We start from the raw sequence: 8,816 nt of genomic DNA, 5'->3' as shown, positions 1-8,816 counted from the left end.
GCAACTTTTCTGCTACGACCCCCATGAGCACTGCCAGCTTTCATGTCCGCAACCTCGTTAAACTCGATTTCCCCTTGAGAACATGATTTTAGTGCTAAAGATGACAGACACACTTTACTGGTGCTTGCATCTATCAATCAAACAACAGCAAACGTCAGTTACTTTGAAATGATACGGGGTAAACTTGGAAGCTGGCACAACTCGGTGGGATGGGAGTGGCAACAAAAATCTGTGCACAATACAGCCCTGTTGTGGCATTTTTCAGCACGGCGACAGTTGCCACACCACCCCTGTTAACCTATATTCGAATCTCCTGTTACTATGGAGAGACTTGTTGCATTGGTGGCACACTGGAATTACCACTGTGTTGAACCATGGAGCCTGCCAGTTGCCATTCGAGTATGCGAGTCTGCCGATGGAAATTTTTTCTGGCGACTGCTGCACTGCCCTGCAGTGCTCCATGAATTATTTCCTGCTGGCACAGCCATTCCATTCCACGCAGACAAACAAAATGCGCACAGGCCGCATGCAACAGGCATGTGTTTGTGCTGTTGTGTGGGAAGCAGGTTTGCCGACGGGTACCAGTCGGCTGCGCAGTAGCACCCAATGTATGCTTAGATGCAGATATACCTAGCGGGTCCACCTTGGTTCATTCCACGGAGGCAAAAGCAACGCTTTCTCATGTTTCTCTGATGGTGCTTTTCAATGGCCTCAACTATGCATTGCATTAAACGAGACAGAGAAATATTTTATGGATTTGCGAGCAAAAGGATGTTAGGGCTTCCACCCCGTGAGAGCTGTTCTTAGTCCAAATGCACTGAAACCCACAAGCGCCGTCAAAGTCGCCCACCCCGGACTTTCACTACCGCCTTCCCCATCGCTACAGTTACATCTGGATTTTTTGAATTACTAGTAACGATTAATTATTAACAGTGACCCTACACGGCTAGTCAGTGAGTGGAAATGGTTTTGGTTTGTTGGGTGAAAATCAGAACAGACTGCTTTCACCATATGTTGTGAAGTAGGCGTGACAGTGACCCTGGCTCGTCAGTGAGCAGAGGTGGTTTTGCCGGTTGGGTAAAAATCAAGCATGACTGCGTTGAGGGGCAGACGAAGAGTGTGGAGCACGTCAGACATACTTTTAGCCTGTGCGATCAGTGTACGTGCTTTGTGCCATTGAAAAATTTAGCAGGTATATCCCGTGTATTGTTTTTTACAAGTTTGTCCGACATAACTTTATACACAGCGTTAAATCATTCATTCCTTTTAAAAGCAACATGAAGACAGCAGGTGAGAAAGAAAAATGTATGCTAGTAATACTAAAGGAAATTCAGGCTATTAGCAACGGTTCAGAACGACATGCAAACAATCTTTGCTAGCATGCACAGTAGCTGACGAAATACTGCAGGGTAACAGTAGCACATGCACATGTGATTGTAAAGAGGGTTATGGCATGTACAGGTAAGTGCGTAAGGTAGATTTAGTGCTAATATGCTGCGTGCACACGTAAATAAAAATACCCTGCAAAAAAGATGAACAAGGCAACTGAGGTTAGATCAAATAGAAACAACAACTACGCAGAGTCACCTAGATGGTATGCTTAGAATGTAGATATAACAGTTCAGCACAGCACGTAGCATCTGTTATTGCTGAAGCCACTGACTCATCACCTAGCCTGTCATAAATGGGCACGATCACGTACGTTTGGCGACATCGTAAATTTTGGAGCACACGAACACAACACACACGGAAAATGCCACAGTAACTCACGACAGATATCCGGCGCATTTTTTGGCCACGCTTGTAACGACAGGGATCACGGCAAGTTGAAGCGCACGAACGAGAACTCGCTGTCACTGCGACGCACCAGTGCTAACTGATGGGGCTCTAGATTATTCACATATACACTCCTGCAGCGACACGAATCTGGACACTTGCAAGTCGAGTACGGAGCAGTATCAAAATATTTGCCTCGCGTTGTGATACCGACACAACACCGTGTATAACGATGACTGTGATGATAGCATCGATGACTCGGCGCCAGCAGCTTCACACAAACAATAAACCTCTGGAAAACTACGACGCACCACACACATCGGTCACGTTTTGAAGGCAACACGGTGCTTCGTACCTTACTGCACATTTTGGGGCAACATTTGGTTCTGATACGTAGTACGTATTTGATATGAAAACATTGCGCTCTGCGCAAGCGCTGACCAGCACTTCGCGTTGCTGCCACGAATAGTCATCGGACTTTGAAGAGTGTGAATTACTGCAGAAGATACAAGCGCGGTGACACAGGCTTGGAGCTGAACACCTCATATGAAACGAAAACACAGCGCAGCACCGCACCACTCGTGAGCGACTCCACACAACGCCGACGCTCGTAACATTCTTGCTTGCCTCGGCACCGCGCGAAGCCGGAATATTGAAGAGACAAGATTTTGAAACAAGATTTTGAGTGATCATTTCTTTATTGTGCGACTTTGCTTAAGATTCTACAATGAAAACACCAAGGAACATTCACTGTCGGCAATCATGGTCCAAGTTCGCGGCGGGCTGAGTCAAAGTTCGACATGCCCGCTGCAATCTTGCCGATTCGTTCTTTCTATAGCTTGACGTAATTCAGTACCTCGGCAAAGCTCGAAAACTTGTCACGAACGTTAAAGTTGACATCTCCGGCTGCCGGAGCATTGGCGCCCAGAGGCAGCATTGCCGGGGAATAGCCGGCAATTTTTCTCCCGGGCTAATCTGCCGGCAGCCGGCAAAATAGCCCCCGCGGAAATGTGCCGGCAGCCGGCAAAATAGCCCCCGCGGAAATGTGCCGGCAGCCGGCAAAATAGCCCCTGCGGAAAAGTGCCGGCAGAATAATCACGTGGTCTGGGCCAGCCAATGGGAAGAAACTGCCGGCAATTTTTCTCCCAGGCTAATCTGCCGGCTGCCGGCAAAATAGCCACTGCCATCCGTAAAACCCGTTGAAAATCTATAAAAAGTGCTTTGTTTACACAACTTCTTCTACGCGAGTGTCAAAAACAATAACAAAAGTTTCGCAGAGAAAAATATAATGCAAACATCTACAAAGCATGTCTATGACGTCACGGTGACTAGGTGACGTCATATTAAAATACAATAAACTCAGGCTAAAAATAAATCTTGATATTGTAATATTAGTGTGTCACTGCCAAAAATATATGCAATACTATCGAAATAATTGCAGTGTAATGCAATTACGCATATTTTTTGTTGGCGTACGTCACTTCCGTGGGGCGCAGCAGCCAGTTCGGGGGGAATCGGCTCGGAAGCCCCGGGTTGCAGCAGACGCAGCCTTTCGTAAAGGTCCGCAGCAATACAGAAAAAAAAAATTAAGGCCGTGTTTAGACAGAGTTACTCGATATAGGAGTTGTGAAACTCCCCATAGGCCCCATACATCAAAAAGTGGCCCTACGATTGGTCCACTGCTTTGGATCTTGTTTTACAGTGGCGCCATCTTTGGGTGACAAAATAAACTATACAACTTGCGTCGCCGCTCGACGACCTGGGCGAAAAAAGGTATTTGAGTGCTTACGTAAATTTCTTATGCCAAAGGAGCCCAGTGTGCTAAACTATGCAAGTGTTTATATGCATACGAAGCAAAAGTAGTAAAAAGAAATGCGACCATGGGGTCAGCCGTCGCTTGTGCACTGTCGTCTTGCTGCGCGTCCTCTTCGGTCTTCTGGCGGTAAAAAAATAAATAAGTCGCTTCGACGGCTTTATGCAAGTTGAAATTGATTATTTAGAGCCGCTTGATATGCTACTAGATTAGTTTTGACATACAATGAGCTGTAGACCAAAGGATAACTACAAATTTAGTACTACTTCAGTTCGGACCTATGTTGTGCCGGAGTGCCCGCACAAGCGCCAATTGGTCGAGGCAGATGCGCGGACGCAGAAACAATCGCAACCTGAAAACCGGAGTTAAGATAGCAATTAATAACTTACTAAGCACAAAAATAAAGCATTATGCACTTTCAAACAAAATGTAATGTTAAAGTCACAGTTTGAATAATTAATTTGTTTTTTGGATAGTGCATGTGGTGGCCGCCGTGGCGCCACGGTACGCACGATCCGAAGCAGGGGGGGTCCAGGTGCGGGCCGTTTTTTGAGGCGGAGTTTCACAACTGCCTACATCGAAGAGCTCTGGTGTTTAGAGTGCCGTGTGACGGTATCATAAACACTCCACTATATCGACGTTCACCGGCGTTTTGTAACAAAATTGCCGCGTCTGGCACTACATCGCTCTAGATAACGTAAAGCTAGGCAACCTAACCAAAACATAACTTAATATGACCCAACGAACACAAAGAAATCGTTTAAAATACCAAGCTAAGCCATTAAAATTACAGTTCAATTTAAAGATGCAAAGACAAGCAATCGCAGCAAAAGCTAATATCGAATTACTGTCCTCGGGATCAACAAGCTAAGACGGATCATACACACTACAACGACTACTGGGGACAAGCTGGAACTTTACACGGACTCAACGGCAGCGATTCGGAGTTTGCATCGCGTTGGGCGTTGTACAAGCTTGGCCGCACGCATTCACGAGATTATGGACACTTATTCATGCCCTGTCCGCGTTACATGGATTCGCCGGGACACGCTTCCTGCACACACTGTGGCAGATCGGGCCTGCCACCGAAGAGTCAGACCTCCCACGGCCACTACACTACTTCGAGTATCTACCCTAGAAGAACTGCTGGTGGAAAAAGAGAACCTCCGCCGCGTAACGCGTGCTTTACTTCCGCCGCGTGGAACTGACCTCCCCAGTGGGTTCGCCCGAAGGGAGGACGTCTTGCTGCGGAGGCTTCGGGTTGGGGTGGCGCTGTCCCCAGCAATTACTCACGCTTGGCCTGCCCGATATCACGCCCCATTTGCGGACACCTGCCACTTCTGTGTGACTCCTGTGCCAGAAGCTGACGTTGAACACCTGTTCTGGACTAGTTCAGGTCTTAGAAACGCCAGAATCCAACACCTCGGAGGCACAGGGCTCCATCGTGGGAGACCCCCCCCGATCTTAAGCGTTGGATATGGGGATGCGAGTACCGGTCTCTTCTTGGCTTTCTGCGTGCTACTGGTGCAGTGTTGTACCTATAAACCTCCCTGTTATGGTCACCGAGCCACTCGCTTTCCGCAGAGCAGACAGGGATCGCATGGTAACCTATAGAGAAATACTTGATCATTACAGAATAGGCAGGCTTTATTACCCGGAAGCGCATAAAACCCTCAACAAGCAGCAGGCCACAGCTTGGAGGTGAATTCAAACTGGGATGTACGCAAACGCAGCCTTACATAGCTATTACTACCCAGTCATACAAGACGACAAGTGAAAACACTGCAAGCAGAGAGCGGATTTAGAACACATCATCTGGTCCTGCTCCAAAATAGATAAAAGTGATCAGAGAACACTCATAATAAACACATCCGCGCAGTGGGAGGCAGCCTTGCTCAGCTCGGAAGCTGACATCCAGCTACAAGTAGTCCGGATGGCCGAAGCCGCCTCCAGGGACCAAGGACTCCTGGCTGATGGCTGAGGGGGAATGGGCGGGGACTCCCACCTCTTGTACTCCCAACACCTTACCGGGCAACAAAAGTTTTTCCTCCTCCTCCCTGTTATGCCGTAGGGCAATCTATCGCATTAAAAAAAGACAGACGCTTTGCCCATTGCTCTGTCGCCACTACTGAGTTCTGGGGTGCGCACGTGGTTGCACTGCAACGGTGCCCTAGCGGCGAAAATTTTACGTGAGCGTTGTTTACCATTTTGCAGGTGGTGACGAGCGAGTGGACTATGGAGAGGTTACTAGCGCTTCGTCTTTATCTATACATAATCATCACCACTACCTCTTATGCCTGCTCTTCCTCATCTTCATCCCTGTACATAATCATCATCATGGTGTGTGGGCCATTCTAGCGACTGGAATTCTGCAATAAACATCCCACCGGACCGCTGTCTCTGATTATTTTCAAAATTTCGAGAGGGTACGGTGTTAACAAACTTTACCCGGAGATTGGGGCTGCACGAGAGAGATTCAGTTAAAATTATATTTGTTGTCATTTCGCGTACAATTATGTGACTTAAAAAATGCGTACCTTCCTAATAATAATAATAATAATATAATAATAAAATCAATCAATCCATCAATCATTTATTTGCGTGCCCAGGAACAGCCGGGGGGGCCTTTGTGCTGGCGCACGGAAACAGAAACACACGAAACATAATGTACACATCTCTCAAATACAAAATAAAATACAAAATACAAAAAAAACGAAAGGATAGCTTATGTTGAAGTTACGGAATGAAAGTCATTTAAGTGCATGAACTCAAGGATAAAAGACAAATGCAGAATAAGAAAAGTTGGCAGTTACGCCAATACAAACTCACAGACATGTTTGCGAAACAGAGTAGGGCAATCATTAAATATATCAAGGTAATCCGAGTACCGATTGTACGTGCATTGCAGTCGGAACACAGGGCACAAGACACGCAGACAATTGGGGTTGCAAAAGGTATCATGTTTCCTGGTCCACTTTTGCGGCACATAAAGACGAACATGTTGTAGCAGCTCACCACAAGACACTATGCCGTGCATAATTTTAAAGAGGAAGAGAATATCAGCCTTGTTCCGCCTGGAAGTTAAGCATGATAGCGTCAATGAAGAGGGCGATCCAGGGTTATAATTACTACTATCGCCAAAGCGATGGTTGAAGATAGATATGAACTTATTTTGGACCCTTTCCACAAGCTTACGGTTTGTTTTGCTCGTGCTGTTCTAGACAACAGATGCATATTCAAGCTGAGGACGACATATAGTTGTGTAGAGCTTGAGAAGAGAAATCGGCTCCTTGAACTCCTTGGACACGCGACAGACAACGCCAAGCGATCGAAGAGCTCTACGAGTAATTACCTGAATATGTGGAGAGAAGCTCAGTTTACTGTCGAAAGTGACGCCTTGGTCATTAACCTCTACCATACGTGGGAGTAATTCACCGTTGATGTCATAGGGAAACAAGATGTTGTCAGTCTTTCTTGTGTATGCCATTACCTTAGTTTTAGATGTATTAATGAGGAGTTTGTTGCATGAGCACCAATGCGAGAAGGACGAGATTGCTCTCTGGAGAGCGGAACAGCTGGCAGAGTTGGAAACAGATTTAAATATTTTTACATCATCGGCATATAAAAGAAAATTACAATCATTAAATATTGTCGCGACATCATTTATAAAGATTGAGAAGAGAAGTGGCCCGAGAACTGAGCCCTGAGGGACACCACTGGTGACCTCATAGGAAAGAGAAGACTGTCTATTTACATGCACGAAACATGACCTATCACATAGATAATTGCATATAAGAGATATCAGGGATGGTTGTATATCAAGCTCGGATAGTTTTTTGGCTAAGAGCTCGTGGCAGACGACATCAAAAGCCTTGCTTAAATCAAAGTAGACTACATCAAGTTGACCTCTCCCTTGCACAGCTTCCGAAGCATGCAGCATGAAGTTGACGAGATTGGTAGTGGTCGATCGGCCCACGAAAAAACCATGCTGTTCAGGTATTAATGTGGTATTTATACTGAATGTGAGTAGTTTATGCAGTATTGACTCAAACAATTTAGAAGCAGCACATAGAATAGATATCGGTCGGTAGTTCGTGGGGTCCAATTTTGAACCTGTCTTAAATACAGGAACAACCCTTGCATTCTTCCAACGAGCGGGGAACTTGCCAGACTTGAGAGAACTTTGTAATATACACGTCAATACTGGAACTAGGATATCACCAAACGCTTTCAGTACGGCAGAAGGAATGCCGTCAGGGCCGCATGAAAATGACGATTTCAATTGTTTCAGAGCTTTCAAAACGAGACTTTCCGAAACCAACACTTCTGAGTTTTTACAGTAACCTAGAGATTGTGGAGGGGGGCAAGCTGCACTGTTGTTGCCATAAGTGGAACGGAATTGTCGCGCAAAGGCATTGGCAACGTCCGATATGCTCTCTCCTCGTTCATCGATGAGGTTAATGTTCCCAGGTGAATTTTTACATGTTTGAGAACGGACGTGGCCCCAGAAAGCTTTTGCATTGCGTGTTGCATCAGCCTCAACCGCGGCAATGTAATTCGACCTATCGCGCCTAACCAGACATTTACAAAGAGATCTGAGTTGACGAAACTCATTCTGCCACCTTTCCTGCCCCGTTTTCTTAGCTTGCTTGTGCGCTCGATTTTTCCTCCCCAAAGCTCGTTTAAGTTCAGCAGAAAACCAACGCGGAAAATTGCCTTTCTTTTCAAATTTTCGGGGAACAAAGCTCCTCAAGCCATCGTGAACAACTTCAGTAAAAAAAATCGGTCTGTTCATCAACGTCGTTGAGGTTAGCTATTGGTGACCAATCAGTGTTACTAAGAAAGTGAAATAAACCAATGTAGTCACCACGGGCAAAGTCGTAACTACTGCTTCCTGGTGTGCAAACAGGGGGACTGTAATAAAGGAGAGATACGTTATGCAAGGAAATATGTAATGACGGATGAAACTTGTCCGGTTTTACAAGGTTAGTATTACTGCGCGAGACGTCGACAGCTTCCAAGCTAGTCAGACACAAATCTAAGACGTTCCCACATGAATTCCTAATGAGGTTGCACTGCTCCAAGGAAGTAAAGGAAATAAAATCAAATAGAAAGTCACACTTCGGAGATATTGGATGAGACGCCTGACTGACCCGCTGAGTCTCCCAAGAAATCATCGGTGCGTTGAAGTCCCCAGTGACAAGGAAATTGTCATCACTGTGAGATA

Source organism: Haemaphysalis longicornis, unplaced genomic scaffold (genome assembly GCF_048455015.1).
Source record: "Haemaphysalis longicornis isolate Haplotype H1 unplaced genomic scaffold, Haemaphysalis longicornis Haplotype H1 scaffold_4, whole genome shotgun sequence".
In the NCBI taxonomy this organism is placed as follows: Eukaryota; Metazoa; Arthropoda; class Arachnida; order Ixodida; family Ixodidae; genus Haemaphysalis; species Haemaphysalis longicornis.
This window is presented reverse-complemented; position numbering follows the sequence as displayed.